General features: G+C 44.8%; 2 pseudogenes; both read right to left on the bottom strand.

Annotated features, from left to right (window-relative positions):
• Positions 1-840: 840 nt before the first annotated feature.
• On the bottom strand, positions 841-1,779 carry LOC110573739 (annotated as a pseudogene).
• An 8,086-nt stretch (positions 1,780-9,865) lies between these two features.
• On the bottom strand, positions 9,866-10,831 carry LOC110573665 (annotated as a pseudogene).
• Positions 10,832-18,233: the final 7,402 nt, after the last annotated feature.

The following is an 18,233-nucleotide window of genomic DNA, read 5'->3' as shown; positions in this document are numbered from 1 at the left end:
GAGATAGGTCAGGAGCCTGCGTGGCTCAGTTGGTTAAGCGTCCAACTCTTGATTTCTGCTCCGGTCATGATCTCAGGGTGGTGAGGTCAGGCTCCGCCCTCAGCAGGGAGTCTGCTTGATTCTCTCTCTCTCTCTCTCTCTCCCTCTGCCCCTCCCCCCGCTCATGTGTGCATGCACTCGCTCTCTCAAATAAATAAATAAATAATAAAATCTTTTAAAAAAGAATATAGATAGGTAATAGTTAGTAGCAAAGGAATGGGGAAGAGTTTGATAAAAAAGCCCTGTCTTAATTTTTTATTTAACACACATGTATATGGCCAAAATACCATGTCAAAGATATAAATCTATTTCCTTTTATTTAATAGCCCCATTGTTTATCTCAGAATGAGTATAATGTATTTAATGCATCCATTTTGGTTGGATATTAGGTTGTTCCTGATTTTTTTTTCATTACAAAGATGCTATGAATATCTCTGTATCTATGATCTATCTCTACTTGTGGGAACACATAGAAACATTTGTTAAGTATTTGTCATTCTAGGAATCAAATGATGGGGTTGTTAAATTTGCATTTCTTGGTTTACTAATAAAGCAGACCATCTTGTCATGTGGGTTACCAGTCACTTATCATTCATCTTTGACAACTTGTTTTCTCATAGACATTGTTCACTTACCCATGGGTAATTCAGATTTTGTTCTTGATTGAAATGAACTCATTGTTTATTAGATGGGAAACATATTCCTCCAGTTTTTCTTTTGCCTTTTGGTTATGTTTGGAATCTCGTGGCCATGGCAGATCTTCAGTCAGGAGATGAGAGGTCCAATGACCCAAGACTGTGATCAAGGCCAGTGGAGAGTCTTCCGAAGCACCACATGGACCTCCCTGTTCCGTAGGCAGTAGATGATGGGGTTGCACATGGGCATGACCACCGTGTAGATGACTGACAGCACCTTGTTGAGGTCCATGGATTTGATGCGGCTGGGGCGGCAGTAGATGAAGAGGGCTGCTGAGTAGAAGATGCCCACCACCACCAGGTGGGAGGTGCAGGTGGAAAGGCCTTGTGCTGGGCAGCGGCTGAGGGCATGCGGAGCACGGCCACCCCGATGGCTGAGTAGGAGGCCAGTGCTACCAACAGTGTTCCACAGAAGATGACGATGGCAGAGATGAAGTCCACCAGCTCGGTCAGGGCCACATGGGTGCAGGACAGGTTGAGCAGAGGGGAGACATCACAGAAAAATTGGTTGAGGACGTTGGGGCCACAGTAGGACAGGCTGGCAGTGCATGTCGTCTTAGCCACTGAGACCAGCAGCCCCCCAAGCCATGAAGTCACGGCCAAGCCCAGGCAGACCTGGGGCCTCATGAGCAGTGGGTAGTGGAGTGGGCAGCAGATGGCCATGTAGCAGTCATAGGCCATGGAGGCCAGGAGGGTGCACTCTGTGCAGATGAGGACTATAAAGAAGAAGAGCTGGGTCATGCAGGCTGTGAAGGAGATGTGGTAGGGTCCAGTCCTCAGCCCCAAGAGCAGTCTGGGCATGGTCACTGACACGTAGCATATCTCCAGGCAGCTGAGGTTGCCCAGGAAGAAGTACATGGGCTTGTGGAGCTCGCTGTGACTGCAGACAAGGCAGATGATGAGTGTGTTCTCCAAGGAGGGTCAGCAGGTAGAGGGTCAGGAAGATGGCAAACAGGACATCCCTTATGTCTAGCCTGGTGGACAAACCCAGCAAAACAAACTCCTGAACTCTGGTCATGTTGCCTGACTCCAGGGACCTCTCCATCTGCACAGAGACAAGTTTGTTGACATTCTGGTTTCTTCAGAGAGACAGTAGTTAAGAAAAAAATCAGGAATATGTTCACAGTGTATGGAGACCCTAAGGCTGGGCTAGCTCAGCTTCTTTTGGAAATTGACTATTACAGACAAATGCTGAATAGAATGTGGGAGCCAAACTCTGAGCATGAGATCACAATCTTTACTCAAATTGGCCTAAGTCTGTGCCCTTATACAATCAGACTGCCTGAAAATTGGGAGAAAATCATTGGCCTCCCATGGAGGTTGTTATAATAAATAAGGCAATGGATGGGCACTGTTATACCAAATAAGAAAATAGGATTGTTGTTATTTCTGCTCCAAAAAAGTGTTTATTGTAGGTTATATTTTTCCTTTCTTGGTGTACTCTGTGTAGGAACTTGGAAATATTCTATAATTCAGGAGTAGAGCAAGACGATCAGGTCTTTTGTTTGAAAATGGTCCTCTTCTCAATGCAAATTTATTTTGAGAGTTGTATTAGGCTGTAGGTCGCCAATGATGATGTTCAAGAAGAGCAAAGAGGGAGGAATCCCTGAAAAGATTGACATGCCTTTCAGCAGAAGGCTGGAAATGTCACTTATTGTATCAATGTATGTGATCATAAATACACATAGGCATTATTTCATAACAGAAAAAAATTGTTAATGTACACTGGGACATACAATCTCATAATGGAAACTTCCATAACTCATTGAGTCCCTCGCATGCATTAGTAACTTGCCATAAAACCTACTTATATTCATTGGTTTTATGCCATAAGACAGATATGGAGCCCAAACAGATAAATTCACTTGCCCAAGACCACACAACCAGGACGCAACAACACTATGAAGAACACACAGTTGGGCCAGACATCCATGCTGTGCCAACCCCATTCCATTTTATCTTCACAATCAAGCCTGAAAAGTCTACACCTGGGACATGGGGAGTAAAGAGCTGGCAAGTGACCCAACTAGAGAATCCTTCTGACTATAGGCTATCATTCGCAGAATTCACTTGATGGCATTTATTAAACTTCCCTTCCTATGCTAGGTGTTGGGAATACATGGGTGAAGAAGACACATATAGTCCACGTCTGTGGCCACTGATTTCCTATGAGAAAGATTCAATGAACAAACAAACCAACAACAACAACAAAATCAATTCCAAGTTAGAGGAGGCCGTGAGATTGGTGTTCAAGGCTATGTAAGCAAAAATAACTGAGGATAAACTAATGACGGAGGTCAGTATCTGCCAAGTTTTCATAAGAAAGATGTCTACTCTGCACAGCAATGTTAGGGATGAAAGGTGTCCTGAGCATCAACCTCTCAAGTTACGTTAGCAGGAACCTGGGAGAACTTCCTGCATGAAAGAATTTGTTGCTCTAAGTTTTCTCCTAGTTGTAGAGCATGAGAGTCTTCCGAGAGGCCAGATTTGTAGATCCTAAGGTTCTTTGCAAAGGCATAAGGAGCACAAGCTAATTTAATCCTCAGGACATACAGATGTTGTGTATGTTACTGCACGAACACAGATTGGGCAGCCAAGGCTCAGGAGTGTGACTCCACCAACCCAATTTATAGCTGTCAAGCAGAACTTGCACCCCAGTAAACACTTCCTGGATAGGAGTCCACACCTTTCATTTCCCATTCCACCTCAGTCCTTCCCCTCAACTGAGATTTCTTGCTTCCCCTCTTTTTGGCTCTGCCTCTGATCTTCATTATCTTCTCATCCATATCCACTCAATATGCACCTCCTCCACAAATCCTTTTCCGAATTGCCTTTCCTAACTTAGGACTTCAGATGAGCCAAGAGATCCCCGGATAATCTACATTAAAACAAGCGAGTGCACCCCCAGAGGGTCACATTAGCATCCCAAATCCCAAAACTAGATATTCAGAGACTATTCCATCTCAAAAATAGTTGTTATCCACGAATTCTTTGTTAAGAGCTGTGCTAGGCTCAAAGGAGATATGGTGGTCAGTAAGAACACATTCCTGGTCTGCAGAGCAATCTGGGCCACAGAGCTTAATCTGTCGTCTTGAGTACTCTACTTAACTTCAGTTGTATGTTATTCAATACTATAGATAACCATCTCTCACCTGAACTATACAATTTCCCCATTGTCAGAAGAAGGGCAACATAGTGTTGTGGTTAAAGCTTGAGCTCAGAGTTATACAGAAGTGGGTTTCAATCCTGTTGTTCTAAATGAAACTCAGAATTTCTCTCATGAGAAGACAGACCCTTGGATGATAAAGTCTTTAAAGGTAATTATTTATTAAGTAGGGGGCTTTGTGCAAAGAAGCAGTGCGCCAAAAGTGGTGGCTATATGGGCACGAACCAAACTGGTTTTAGCCTCAAAGTGTTCTAGAACTTTCAAGCAGTGGAACTCTAGGAAAGTCCCTCAATCCATATAATTCTGCCTCGTAAATTAATGTACAATATGTGGATAAGTACTAAGGGAGGGTTAGATCAGTTAATATTTCTAAAGTATTCAGAGTCAGTACCTGGTATGCTTTGGATAGTCTATAAAAGACAGTTTCTCTCTGTTGTTCCTTGTCCTCAGCCCCCAAGAATAACAGTTGGTCTCCTTGTGTGATGGTCAAAGGACAACAGCTTCAGATCTGTTCTTGCTGATGCTGCTCCTGAAATAGGCTCAGATGTTTAGGTGCATTCAGTTCCCACCTGGAGGAGGAGATGCCAAAGAGTGGAGTCACCTTTCAGTCCATGTTGGAAGAAGCTGTTCCTGGTCCTGAATGAGGCATCCACTCCTCCCACTGTTGTTTCTCTTCGTGGTTCTGGATGCTCTAAGTTGCTGAGTTGACTCTCCTCACGGTGAGAGGGAGGCAGGGAGGCTGGCTTAAATTGGAGCTCTGGACCTCAGAGACCTCCCCTGGTCTCTGCAGATTTGGAGAAGAGTTGATGTGAAAAACACTTTTACTGATACTCTGTGGATGCTTAAGGGGAGGAGGAGCCTTGGAACCACCCTCAGTTCAGGCCATCGTGCATTGACTGATTTCTTTGCAAATGCCTGGTCTTGTGTTTGGGTCCTGGGGTATAAGGATGAGTGGTAAACCGTTCCTGCCTTTGGTTGATAAGTTTGGTTATGGAAACACATGTTCATAACTTGTTCTGAGAAGAACTAATGCATCTGAGGACCACAGGAGAGGACTTTCCAGGAGAAACTGGAGGCTAAGACAATGCTGCCCATTCAAAGTATTGGCAGAAATGAGTATCTGCACCTCCGTGTTCACATCAGTGTTATTCACAATAGCCAAAAGATGGGACCTACCCAAGTGTACATGGATGGAGGCAATGATAAGCAAACTGTGGTATATACATGGAATGGAATTTAGCTCTCCATAAAAAGGAAGGAAATTCTGACATATGCTACTACACAGATAATCTTGAAGACATTATGCTAAGTGAAATGAGCCAGCCACAAAAGGAAAGAGATTGTGTGATGTCACTTATATGAGGTGCCTACAGTAGTCAAATTCCTAGAAACAGAAAGTAGAATGGTGGCTGCTAGGGGCTGCAGGAGAGAGGAATGGGGAATTTGTGTTTAATGGGTATAGAGCTCCCATTTTTCCAGATGAAGCGTTCTGGAGATGGATGGCCATGATGGTTGCATAACAGTGTGAATGTACTTAATGCCAGAGAACTGTATACCTAAAGATGGTTAACAAGGGCAAATTTATGTTATGTATATTTTTACACAATTACAATCACTATAACCGAGCGCCTGGATGGCTCAGTCGGTTAAGCATCTGCCTTTGGCTCACGTCAGGATCCCAGGGTCCTGGGATCGAGTCCCACATTGGGCTCCCTGCTCAGTGGGAAGTCTGCTTCTCCCTCTACCCTTCCCCCTGCTCATAATCTCTCTCTCTCAAATAAATAAATAAAATCTTTTTAAAAAAAGGATCACTATAACCTTTATATCCAACCTTAAGATATTTGTGGGAATCTTTCCACACCTTTATCCTTGCTCACACAAACATCCAGAGGTCTAAAGTACATTTACTCCTAAGGAACTTTGCCCAAACTATTCTTTCCGACAAGAGATTGCCTTTTCTCACAATGAAATCTAATTCAACCCTTTAAATTTCACATGAAACTTCAGTCTTTGAAAAATATTTATGAACCCTCTCTTTTCTCTAGCCACACAGAATTAGTTCCCTTCTCTGATAAAATAGTGTGGTCTGATGTAATTACTTCTGGGACCACAGTAGGTGATTGGTCAGTGTTGGTTAAACACTCATGCTCCAAATGAGGTTGTGGAAATGTTCTGCAGAGCTGGAGACTGAAAGACGATATTCAGCTCTTGACGCAAATCTCAATAGCTGCAGAACTGTCATGATTTACTCTGTCTCTGAACCTCCCTATAAAATAAGATAACGCTTGCTTCCTCCTAGGGTCATTGAGAGGATAAAACTATTTAATGCATGTAAGTCTCTGAGCTCAGTGCAAATTAAATACCTTGCGCATGGAAGCAATAATATTATTACCATGAGACAGGTATTAAACCAAGACATCTTCTGGAAATTATATTCCCAAATACGTCACATGTCCAGTGTGGTGATTGACACATAGTAGATACTCAATACATACTAGCTCATCTCCATCCCAATGTTCAAAATAATGACTCAGTGTACTACTACAACACCCTTCACACTAAATTATAACTTCTTTTTTGTCTTCTGTGTCCTCATCTATAAAGAGTTATTTCAGAAGAAGAAACTTATCTTTTCTTTCTGTAACCACAGAGGCAAGCACAGGGCTTGACTCATAGTGCATACTCCAGGGATGTTTGATGATGGGGCGTGGGTAGGATAAAACTAGAGGTCTGCTTCCCACTTCCTAGAAAGTTCTGGGTCTCATAAAATATAGGCTTGACTTCAGAAGGCTTTCTCATGATACAGGCAGGGATAGGGGAGACAGGAGGTAAGAGGAGGGATCTGGGAGAATGGTGGCCTGGAACCAACTGCCCCAAGGGTTTGTTGTGTTCTTCGGTTGTTGGAAGGTCTGAGTTAGAGACTAAGGCTCAAAAGTCAGGGTTTATGAGGCCATGAGGTTCTCAAATCCAGTAACAACTGGGTCATGTTTTCAAGAAGAACCTGAAACAATGGTGAGAAGGACAAAAAACCCAAGAACCAAGAACATCTTCTTGAGAAAAGCATTGTAAAGTGACCTTGGCAACCATTGGGTCCAGGCCAAACAGAACTGCAGTGTCAGGCAGGGAAACTGGGGCTGATGCAATATCATTTTAAGTCCTTTGGTTGCTAAAAAGAGAAGCTAACTCTGGGTCACTTAAGCCAAGAAAGTGGCTGGAGACTGTGGGATTGCTGAAGAACCATATTTTGCCAGGATCATGGACCAGGACAGTTTTGGTAAACCAGATAAGAAGTACCAGGCCAACCACTGAGAACAGTCAGTTCCATATTCAGTGCTTGTTTCAATCACTGATCCAATTCCAGGGACAAAGTGCGGGAGTGGCTTAGTTTGGGGTTACCAAGCCAACACCCTGTACATGGTGAGGGCAGAGGAAGTACTTGCATCAAACTGCCAAAGACAAAAGACTGTAGGGCATAGGATGCATGTAGCTTCCCAAAGACAAATCCGCCTACAGTTACTGGAAGAAGGGGAATGAGTGCACAGCAGGAAAATCAACAGATGTCATGAGAGATGCCCCATGGCTGAGGAAAGTGGTGGCTTATCCAATACCAGGAGGCTCAGCCTTTTACCTCTTCCTCTCCACAGCTGTACTGGGCACGGGGTTGATGGCCCAATGACCACTTCTATATTCCAAGTGATAGTAGAACTGAGGTTCCTTATCTTGGTCATAACTGTCCATAGAGATAGGTTGAGCAGATTTCAGTGGTGAAGACCTCAGAGTTTCAAGGAAGGAAAGAGAGTTTGGTTAGATTGTAGACCACTTTCCCTTTAGTGTTTGCATTGGGGTTGATGTGTTTGCCTTCTTTGTCCTCTCCCTTCTAAGGAGGGATCTGCTAGACTAGTAGATCCACATCTCTACATTGGAATAACCCAGGGCACTTTTTCACGAATACATATTCTGGACTGTGATCTCAAAGTTTCTGATTCAGGAAATTGGGGTGGGGCCGATGTTCACACATTGGGTGTGACATCTCCATGCTTAACGACCACCCAGGTGTTTCTGAACCACATCTTAAGAAAATGCTGCACATTCCTGAAAGGTCATGAGGGCCCAGACTATGTTGTCTTATTCACCACAGTGTCCTGAGAGCCTCAGGAAGTGCCTGACACATAGTTGATGTTCAATACACACTTGTTTGTTGTTTAATGTCAAATTAAGGAGAAAACACCTGGGAAAGGTGAAAACATTGGCAGAACTGGCCTGATGACAAAGAACAGAAACTCATTCAGCCTTGGGCAGTAGTTGTATTTTTATACTGGTTGTCTCATTAGAGACCTGGGTGGTGGAAGGGCAGGGGTTCTTCCTCAAACCCTTTCCCATTTATACAGGGTGAGATTGAGCCTCAGAGAGACTTGTCCCAACAACCCACATTGAAGGATTTCATTCCATACTTGAACTCCAAGTCCCCCAATGCCAAATCCAGCCTCCTGGGACTACTATAGTACGTTTCCTCCCAAAGATAGAGCTTTGGGTTTCTAATCTATGAGGATAGCTATGTGAATAACGAATGGAGACCATTAACTGAGCACCAACTGTATTCCAAGTACTGTGCTAGGTGTTTCCACACATCCCCTTGTTTAATGGTAACAACCTAGTGTGGTAAGTATGGTTACTACTCCCACTTCACAGATGAGAAGACTGAGGCTCAGGGAAGTCAAGTCCTAGTTTGTACAACCAAGAAAATAAAGAGTGACAATTCAAATCCAGGTTTGTCTTCTAGAAAAAACAGATCCCTTCAAAGGTAGACCATAAACTGAAGGGAAGAAACTTTTCCTCTGATACATTTACCTATATTCAAAAAAATATTCTTTCTGGGCTTGAGAGAAGAAATAATGTAACTCATGTACCAGGCTAATTATTAGAGATCAGTAAATCAGGGCACTGAGAGGGACAGAACACCAACCCAAATTGGCTTAAGTAAAAGACAAATTTACTGGTTCACCTAAGAGGAACTCACAAGAGCAGGACAGATTTCAGGCATGACTGGATCCAGAAACTCAACAAAATCATTAGAACCACATCTTTCCCCCCCATCCACCACCATTGGTTCTGATTTTCTTTGCAATGACTCCTTTATCAAGCAGGAACTCCCGTTAAAGACCAGATAGTTGATGGCATCTATGAGCTTACATCCTTAACAGCTGTAAACAAAGAGAAGTTTGAACAAAAATCTCAGTGTCTGGCTCTCTGAAGTAAGTTCTAAAGCCCCAAACTACTCACTCCTCCCTTTGTCAATATCATTTGTCATATAACCTCATGGTTCCTCCCACAAAGAGACAGAGTATACCTCCTTACCCCATGACTATGGATATGGCCATGTGACTTGCATAAGCTAATGCCATCTTATTGGGTGTGACATGGCCAAAGCTCTGAAAATCAGTTGAACAACTGGGCCTTCTCATTCAGCTATTGTAATGAGAGAAATCATGCTGGAGCTCTGGTCCCAGGAGAAGGATGGGAAACGTGTACACCAAACTAGCTAAACCAAGTCTACGACAGTCAACACTCATTTGCATGAGCAAGCCTAGCCAAGATCAGAAAAACCACCCAGATGACCTCAACCTAGACTAGCTAACCTTCAATCAGCTGATTGAAGATTCATGGGAATAAACGACATGCTTTAATACACTGCATTCTAGGATGGTTTTCCACACAGCAGTCTTGCGGCCCTTGCTACCTAATACACTCTAGTTGACCCAAATTAGGTTCATTTGTCCACCACTACCAAATAATTGTAATCAGGGACTGAATTCTCTGTCATGAGCCTTTTCTTGGACAGAAAGAACCAGCACTACCATGACTGGAAGAGGAAAAAAATACAGTTTTCCAGAAAAAAGTCAGAGTACTCTACCACGTATTTGCACATAGATCCTTGTCAAACATCCACCAACAATTCCTGAAGAGATCACTCTTGGGGTCCAGATTCCTGGTGTCGGCAACACATCCGCCCCAGGGCAGCCTTCACCTCCTTGTTCCGAAGGCTGTAGATGAGGGGGTTGAGCATGGGGGTCACCAGGGTGTAGGACAGGGACACCACCTGCTTGCTCTCTGGGGAGTAGCTGGCCTTGGGTCGCAAGTGGATGACCCCCGTGGTGCCATAAAACAGAACCGCCACGATGAGGTGGGAGGCGCATGTGAACAGGGCCTTGTGGCGCCCCGCGGCGGATGGCATCCGGAGCACGGTGGCCAAGACCCCAATGTAGGACGTGGCTATCAGACAGAAGGGAACCATGATGACCAGCACTGTGGCCCGCCAACACACTGGCCTCGAAGACTCTGGTGTCCGCGCACACCAGGCTCAGCACAGGGGCGATGTCACAGAAGAAGTGGCGGATGCCACCTGGCCCACAGAAGGGGAAGCTGAACAGCCAGATGGTGAAGACCAGCGACACGGGGACTCCGGCCAGCCAGCACGTGGCGGCCAGCAGGTGGCAAAGCGGAGGGGCCTGCAGATGGCCCCGTAGCGGTCCCAGGCCATGGCGGTCAGGAGGAAGCACTCGGACGGGACGCACGACAGCACCAGGACCAGCTGCAGGGCGCAGCCCGCGGGGGACACGCCCCGCCCGGGCCGCAGCAGGGTCCCCAGCAGCCGGGGCGCGATGTCCAGCGAGAAGCAGATCTCCAGCAGGGCCAAGTGGCGCAGGAAGAAGTACATGGGCGCGCGCAGGGCCGGGTCCAGGGCGGTCAGCAGCACGATGAGCGCGTTGCCCAGCAGCGAGAGCAGGAACACGGCCAGGAAGAGCGCAGCGAGCAGCGGCCGCAGCTTGGGCACGTGCGCGAAGCCCAGCAGGACCAGGTCGTGGGGGGCGCAGCTCTGGTTGGCGCAGGGTGGGGCTTCGGGGGCGCCCGGGGGAGCCCAGGCCGTCGCCATGGACCCGGGGTGGGCGAAGGGGCCTCTGGGAGGGCAAGAGGTCAGGAGAGGCCGTGAGGAGCAGAGCTGCGCCTGCCCGGGCTCTGTCTCCCCAACGTGCGCTGCGCGGAGCAGGGGAGGCATCCTATCAAAAGGCAGATCAGCTCGCGCCACACGCAGGGTCCTCCTTGAATGCCCCCATGAGCATGGAAGGAGATCCCAGGGCCTTAGGAGGCCCACAAGGCCCTGACTGGTCTGGCCCACCCACCCTCTGACGTCTTCTCCGTGGAGCTGCAACCACAATGCCTGGTCCTGCCTCAGGACCTTTGCACTTGCCATCCCTGCCCCTTGAGATGCTGTTCCCTGGCTGTTTGTATCACTGCTTTCCTTTTCCGAGGTCTGTGAGGATTGGTTCTTGGCTACATCTCCATCCCTGTCTTCTTCTGATCTTCTCACTCACTAAGTCCAGCTTCAAAACCTCCCTCTCACCCCAGGGCTTTTACACTTGCACAATTCGGTCCCCCCAGCTGTGGGTATGGTTGGACTTTTTTTTTTTTTAATTTTTTGAGATCTTTTTTATTTATTTGACAGAGAGACACAGCGAGAGAGGGAACACAAGCAGGGGGAGTGGCAGAGGGAGAAGCAGGCTCCCACAGAGCAGGGAGCCTGATGCGGGGCTCAATCCCAGGACCCTGGGATCCTGATCTGAGCCGAAGGCAGATGCCCAATGACTGAGCCAACCAGGCACCCCTGGCTGGACTTTTCTCATCCTCCAGGTCTCCACTCAAATATCATCTTTTCAGAATCCCCTCCCCTGATGGCCGGAAAGAAATGTACCCAGCCACCCTCCACTATACGCAGTTTGGAATTAAATTGACTTTACTTTTTCTTCAGTCATCTATTTCCTTCTACAGACTGTGAGCACCATGGGAGTAGACACCTTTCCATTTAATGCCCAGCTCAACTTATTCCCCATTATACGGTGCTATAACTTCTCTCTCACAAGGGTTTTTTGTGAAGAATAAATGACACAGTACACGGAAGTTCTGGGCACTGGGGCGGTCACGTGATAAGTCCATGGGCATCGGTGTTTGTTAAAGGAATCCAGATGAACCCACATCATGGGGTTGTTTCTATACTCCTGTTACCTACAACGTGAAGCTTAAATCTGCTGTCACAGCATTCAAGCTCCCTTGAGGCATGGCCCCCACATTTATTCATTTATTTAGCCAGAGAGAAGATTTCACTGCACCAGGCACTGTAGCAGGCACTGAGCTGGGATTTGGGGATGAATAGGAAAATCACATCTGTTCCCTGACATCATGCTGCCCTGGAGGAACAGAGGGATGCCTTCCTCAGAAGCGGGGCAAGGCTTCTTTATAATGGCGTCTCAACACCTGGTGTCCTGTCTAGCTCGCATTAGATGCTCCATCAACCTTTACAGCATGCATGAACCTCTGTCTTGCCCATGATCCTCTCCCCAGCACCTAACATGAAGCCTGGCTTTATTGAGTGGCTGAACATCTATCTCATACATAGTTACGTTCCCCAGGACCTAGGTCAGTGTCTGGCACACACAGAAGTAGCTCAAAAATATCTGTTGAATAGCGAAGGAGAGGATCTGTTCTCAGTTCTCACCAAGCCCCTCTGGTTGAACACATTCTTCTAATTTCCCCGGGTGCTCACTCACTGCACGCACATTCCAGCCTCATGCTGGCTGTCCCCACACATCTCCACGCAGCCCAAAAATCATGCCAAGCTCGGACTGCATGGCATCTGGCTAAAGGGCGCAGTCACGGGGGCTGGAGCTGGGGAGTAAGTGTTGAAGCTTGATGTGTGCCATTTATTAACCCTGCAATTCCAGCAAGATGACTATTTTCCTCTGAGCCTCATCTTCTCATCTGTAGGTGGATTTTGTAGTCAGAAACCTATGTCTCAGAACTGCGGATGAGGGGAATGAAACCAGAGAATATAAGTGTCCCAAAGTAAGTGAAATCACTATCTCAAAGTCATCTGCACCCCCATACAATGCCCCACACTGCAGCATTGTTCACAGTGGCCAAGACATGCAAGCAACCTAAGTGTCCACTGATCTGTAAGTGGACAAAGAAAATGTGACACACATATATATAATAACATATAAAAATATATATAAAATAATATATATGTATATATAATGTGATATATAGAACATAAATCTCACATAATATATGTATTACATATACATGCAATATTATTCAGCCATAAAAAAACAAAGGAAAATCTGCCATTTCGAGCAACATGGATGAAGCTAGAGTGCATTGTGCATAATTTAGAGGAATACAAATACTGTATGACATCACTTATAGATGGAATCTTTATTTTTTAAAAATATTTATTTGACAGAGAGAGAGGGCACAAGCAGGGGGAGCAGGAGAGAGAGAGACAGGCTCCCCGCTGAGCAAGGAGCCCAACAGGGGGCTCGATCCCAGGACCCTGGGATCATGACCTGAGCCGGAGGCAGAAGCTTAACCAAATGAGCCACCCAGGCACCCCATATATGGAATCTTTAAAAAAAAAGTTGAATTCATGGAAAGAGAGTAGAATGGTGGGTGTCAGAGGCTGGGAGCATGCAGAAATGAGATGTTGGGGGCACCTGGGTGGTGTAGTCAGTTATGTGCCTGTTTTCAGCTCAGGTCATGATCCCAGGGTCCTAGGATGGGGCCCTGTGTTGGGCTCCCTGCTCAGCAGGGAGTCCACTTTTCCCTCTTCCTCTGCCCCTCCCCCTGCTCATGCTCTCTCTCTCTCTCAAATTAATTAGTTAATTAATTAAAAGAATTGAGATGTCAGCCAAGGGTACAAACTTCCTCTTAGATATGAATAATTTCTGAGGATCTAATGTACAGCATGGTGGCTATAGTTAATAACACTGTATTGTATATTTAGAATTTACTAAGAGAGTAAACCTTAAATGTCCTTACAATGCACACCCACAAATGTAATTGCGGGTGATGATGGATATGTTAACTTAATTGTGGTACTCATTTCACAATATATACCTATATCAAATTATCACCTTGTATACTTTAAATATATACAATTTTATTTATCAATTATATCTTAATAAAGCTGGAAAAAATAAATAAAACAAAATAGGGAAAAAAAAAAAAAGAAAACTAAGCCCAGAGAATATAACTGTCTTGCTCAAAGTCAAGAGGGAACCAGCACTCTTACATTGAATAACTTCCCCAAAGTCACACTGCTGGTAAGCATGGACCAGATATTCACACTCAAGCCTTTCCATCTACCCGGTCCATACTCCAGCCCCCGACGTGAGCGTGAGAGCTCTGTGAGAGCCTCTAGTTGGGTTGTCACAGAGACCATTGGTTGGGTTTGCAGGTCTGGGGTTCAGATGAGAGCTTCAGCATGGGGATAAACATTTGGGCATCATCAGGACAGAGAGAATTTCCAAAGTCATGGATCGAATGAGCTTACTTGGAGAGATGTTGAATCAACTTCTCCAAATTTCCATCTCCTCCTCTGTAGTAGGAAGAAGGCATAAGAACTGCTCACCTTACCTGGGCACTCACTACAACTGTGTGAAGTGCTGTTGTTTCCCATATGGGGAAACTGAGGCCAGAGATATTAAGTAAATTTGCTGAGGTAAATGGAAAAGCATGGATCTGAACCCATAGTGTCTGGCTTTGGGATAAGCTCTATCCTATGCAGCCTCTACACACAGTAGATAATAGTTTATAAAGTAACACATTAGTTTCCTCCCATATGCGTGTCCTATTTACCCCAAGCTCACATGGAACACCCCCTCCACTTGCTTCCCTCAGTCCTGGAGGATGAAATCATCCATGGGGTACTCACATTTGCACTCGCCCAGTGAGAATGATGGCCTCCACTCCCTTGGAACCATGAGACCATGAGTAGAGTTCAGACAGAGCAGGGTTCAAATCCAGACTCCACCTTTTTCTGACCATGTGATCGTGGGCAAGGATCTTTGCCTCTCTGAATGTCCATTCCCTAGTAAAGAAACTGGGAGAAAAAATTTTTTTTTGAAAAAAGATCCATCTGCAGGGTCATGAGAATCTAATGAGGGTGCATGTCAGAGACAATACCCATTATAAAACCCAGCTTGGAAAAACACACCACCAGGTGGTGGCAGAGAAGACACATGTGGGTTGTAGCAAAATGAGATGTTTGTTTCACTATAAAAATTTAATATTTTTCAAGGAAAATGTGTTCATATACTATTAATAGATTCCCCAGTTTCATCTCCTGTAAAATGGGGTGATGGTGGTTTTAGTCTAGATTAATCAATACAACAGGGTCTGGCATCTAGTAAGAGCTCAGAAGTAGTTATCGTTGTTCCTATTACAAATGAATAATCCCAGATGCCCCTTCCTAGCTGTGTGGCCTTGGACCGTTTTATTCCCTCACTAAGCCTCTGTTTCCACACAAGCAAACTGGGGCTAAGAAGACCTAACCCACCATGTTATGAGGGCAAGGTTTAGTTTCTGGGGATATCTGGGCACTTGTCAGACATGAGTCCTGACATTTCTCTCGACACTGGGAAATCAGTGAGAGGCCTAGAACCTGGTCTCTGGCCTTTCATGCACAAAGGTGTTGAGGGTGATAACTCAGGAAACATCTGATGGCTTGCAAACTACACTTCCTACAGTATGGATGGGGTCACTAATTATAGAATCTTTAGTTTCTTCGAGTGACTTCACCTACTTCCCTTCTGTGATTCTGGAGCCATGACCAAGACAACACCCCCACCAAGTAGTTGTTAAACCCTTGCTTACATATCTCTCGTGACGGGGAGCTTATCACCTCTCATGACAGCCCCTCCATCCCTAGACTTTAAGAATGATTACAAAGATCTTCCCACCAGCATTCACATAACATGGTTGGCAGCAGTGTAGACTGGAACAAATTCTTTGAAGGGCATAGCGGCGACATCCGTCCACATTAACACTCAGGAAATCCCTTGGCCATGCAATTCTACTTCTAGGAATTTATCCTACTGATAGATGTGCATGTGCACGCAAAGGTCTGTGTGTAAGGTTAGTTGGAGCTGGGCATTATTTCTAAGAATAGAAGATTGAAAAGAACCTAATGTCCACTGATAGGATTGGGGAAATGCATTATGTTGTATTCTCACACTGCAAAACTCTATAGCTCCTCCTGCAAGAATGGTATTAATATGTAGAAGCAAGGTGTACAACACTGAAGAATATGCTATCGTTTCTGTAATAACAGAAGAGGTTACATATATATATATTATATATACATCTATACATATATATACATATATATATGCAATGGATGGTTATGGAAAGACATAAAAGATTCTGCTAACAGTGGCTATCTCTGGAGAGTTTCGCTGGAGGTCAGAGAAGCAAGAGACATTTGTCACCATACATCCTTGGAACATTTTTAATTTTGTCCATGGACATGTATTTTACCTCTAAAAATTTTGCTTCTGCAGAAATTTTAGACATTGAAGAAGGAATGAAAGCCCTTCACAAGCAAGCATACCTGCTATAAAAACATTTGCTCCACTTATAAGAGGTATCCAGGGGAGTCAAATTCATGGACGCCAAAAGTAGAATGGTGGGTGCCAGGGGCTGGGGGGAAGGAAATATGGGGAGTTGTTTAATGGGTACAGAGTTTTAATTTGCAAGATGAAAAAGTTCTGGAAGTTGGTTGCACAACAATGTGAATATACTTAATTACAGAACTGTACACTTAAAGTGGTTAAGATGGTAAATTTTATGTTATGTGTACTTTACCACAATTTAATAAAATACAAAATTTAAATATATTTGAAATAATATATGTACAAAACAAACAGAGCATTCTCCAGAAACGTCACATCCCACTTCAAAGTGATAAACAGGATTTATAGTTTGGCCTTATATCCTTCAGATTTTTATGTACATGAAATGTTTTATATGATTTGACTCCTACTATAATTTCACTTAGCACTTTAGGATCAGAAAAAATTAGGCTAATGAAAATTTACCTGTAATTCCACACAGGTCATCCCCATGGGTGTTTGATGCATTACATACATAGGTATAGATTTCATTTTGAAAACAAAATTTTACATTTTAGTGTGTTTCATCCATGGAGTATTTTTCCATATTAATAAAAATGTTCATGATCATGATTTTAATTAGTGTGCACTATCTTGTCATATGGTGTTGGCAAATAATATTTAAAGAAGTCTAAGTTACATAAGTGACATGAGGAAGTTTTCTCTGCCAGCCAAATGAAGTGAGTAAAAGTACTTACCTTGAAGGTTTGTGGTGGGAATTAATGGAGTTCATGCATTAATATTCTTAATACAGGTCCTGGCATATAGCAAGCATTTGATGTGTGCTGTCTTACTATCATCATTACTCTGTGATCAAGTTGTACTCGATTTTTTAGAACTCTAGAGAATGCCACAATGGACATCTCTGTGGGTAAGTGTTGGGCTTGTTTTATCTTTTTAAATGAGTTATGGTGAAAAAGGATTGAGAGAATGAGGAGGGGTGGAGGGATGAAGGAGGAAACAGGGCAGGAGGGACAGAGGGAAGGAAGGGAAGGAGAGAGGGAGGGAGAGAGGAATTATTTTACAGTTATTTTGGACCAGAAAAGGTGAAGCTCAGAGAGGGTCAGTCTGCCTACATGACCCGGTGGTCCCCTTGCCCCACCCCCATGCTCCTACTGTCATCCTGTTCTATAGGGTTATCTTCAGATGATGGATGAAGCAGGAAACAGAAGCCCAAAGAACTTCACCAACTCAGAAAGCAAAGCGGGGGCATCCACACCTTCTGCCCCCATCAGATCCTCAGAGAACCATCCTTTTCTCTCTGAATAACCAAAAGATGCTCTACTTGCAAAGAAGACTCTCAGCGAGCAGTGCATCCACAGCTCAGAAGCTTGGCTGAAGGCAGGCTCAACAAGATATAAACTTCTGGCCAGGGACCTTGAGGCTGTGATTCTCCCTGAAGACCTCAGAATCAGGGTTCATTATCTACCCTCTGTGCCCACCCACAAGCAGTGGGGACATGGCCCTTCCATTCTATCCATCCCCTCTCTCCATGACACAGCTGAAAAGGAATATACCTCTCTATGGTGCAAAAGCCCAGTTCCATGGCAAGGGTGCTTGATTTTGGCAAGGGTGTGAACAAACAAGTCTTCTTCTACTCCTCTGGCAGGTGAACAAACTGACACAGCCATGCTGGTGGGCGAGCGGATAGACAGGTTAAAATGAAAACCTGCCTTCCCTGATGCATTTCACACCTGTTATGATGTTTATCATTAAAAAGAAGGGGAAAAAAGAAGAGACAACAAATGCTGGAGAAGATGTGGAGATGATGATGAGGATGATGATGGTGATGGTGGTGATGATGAGGATGATGATGGTGATGATGGTGGT

The sequence above is a fragment of the Neomonachus schauinslandi genome, chromosome 16 (assembly GCF_002201575.2).
Source record: "Neomonachus schauinslandi chromosome 16, ASM220157v2, whole genome shotgun sequence".
NCBI classification, from domain to species: Eukaryota; Metazoa; Chordata; class Mammalia; order Carnivora; family Phocidae; genus Neomonachus; species Neomonachus schauinslandi.
Note: the sequence above shows the minus strand (reverse complement) of the source record. Positions and strands in the feature narration are given on the sequence as shown.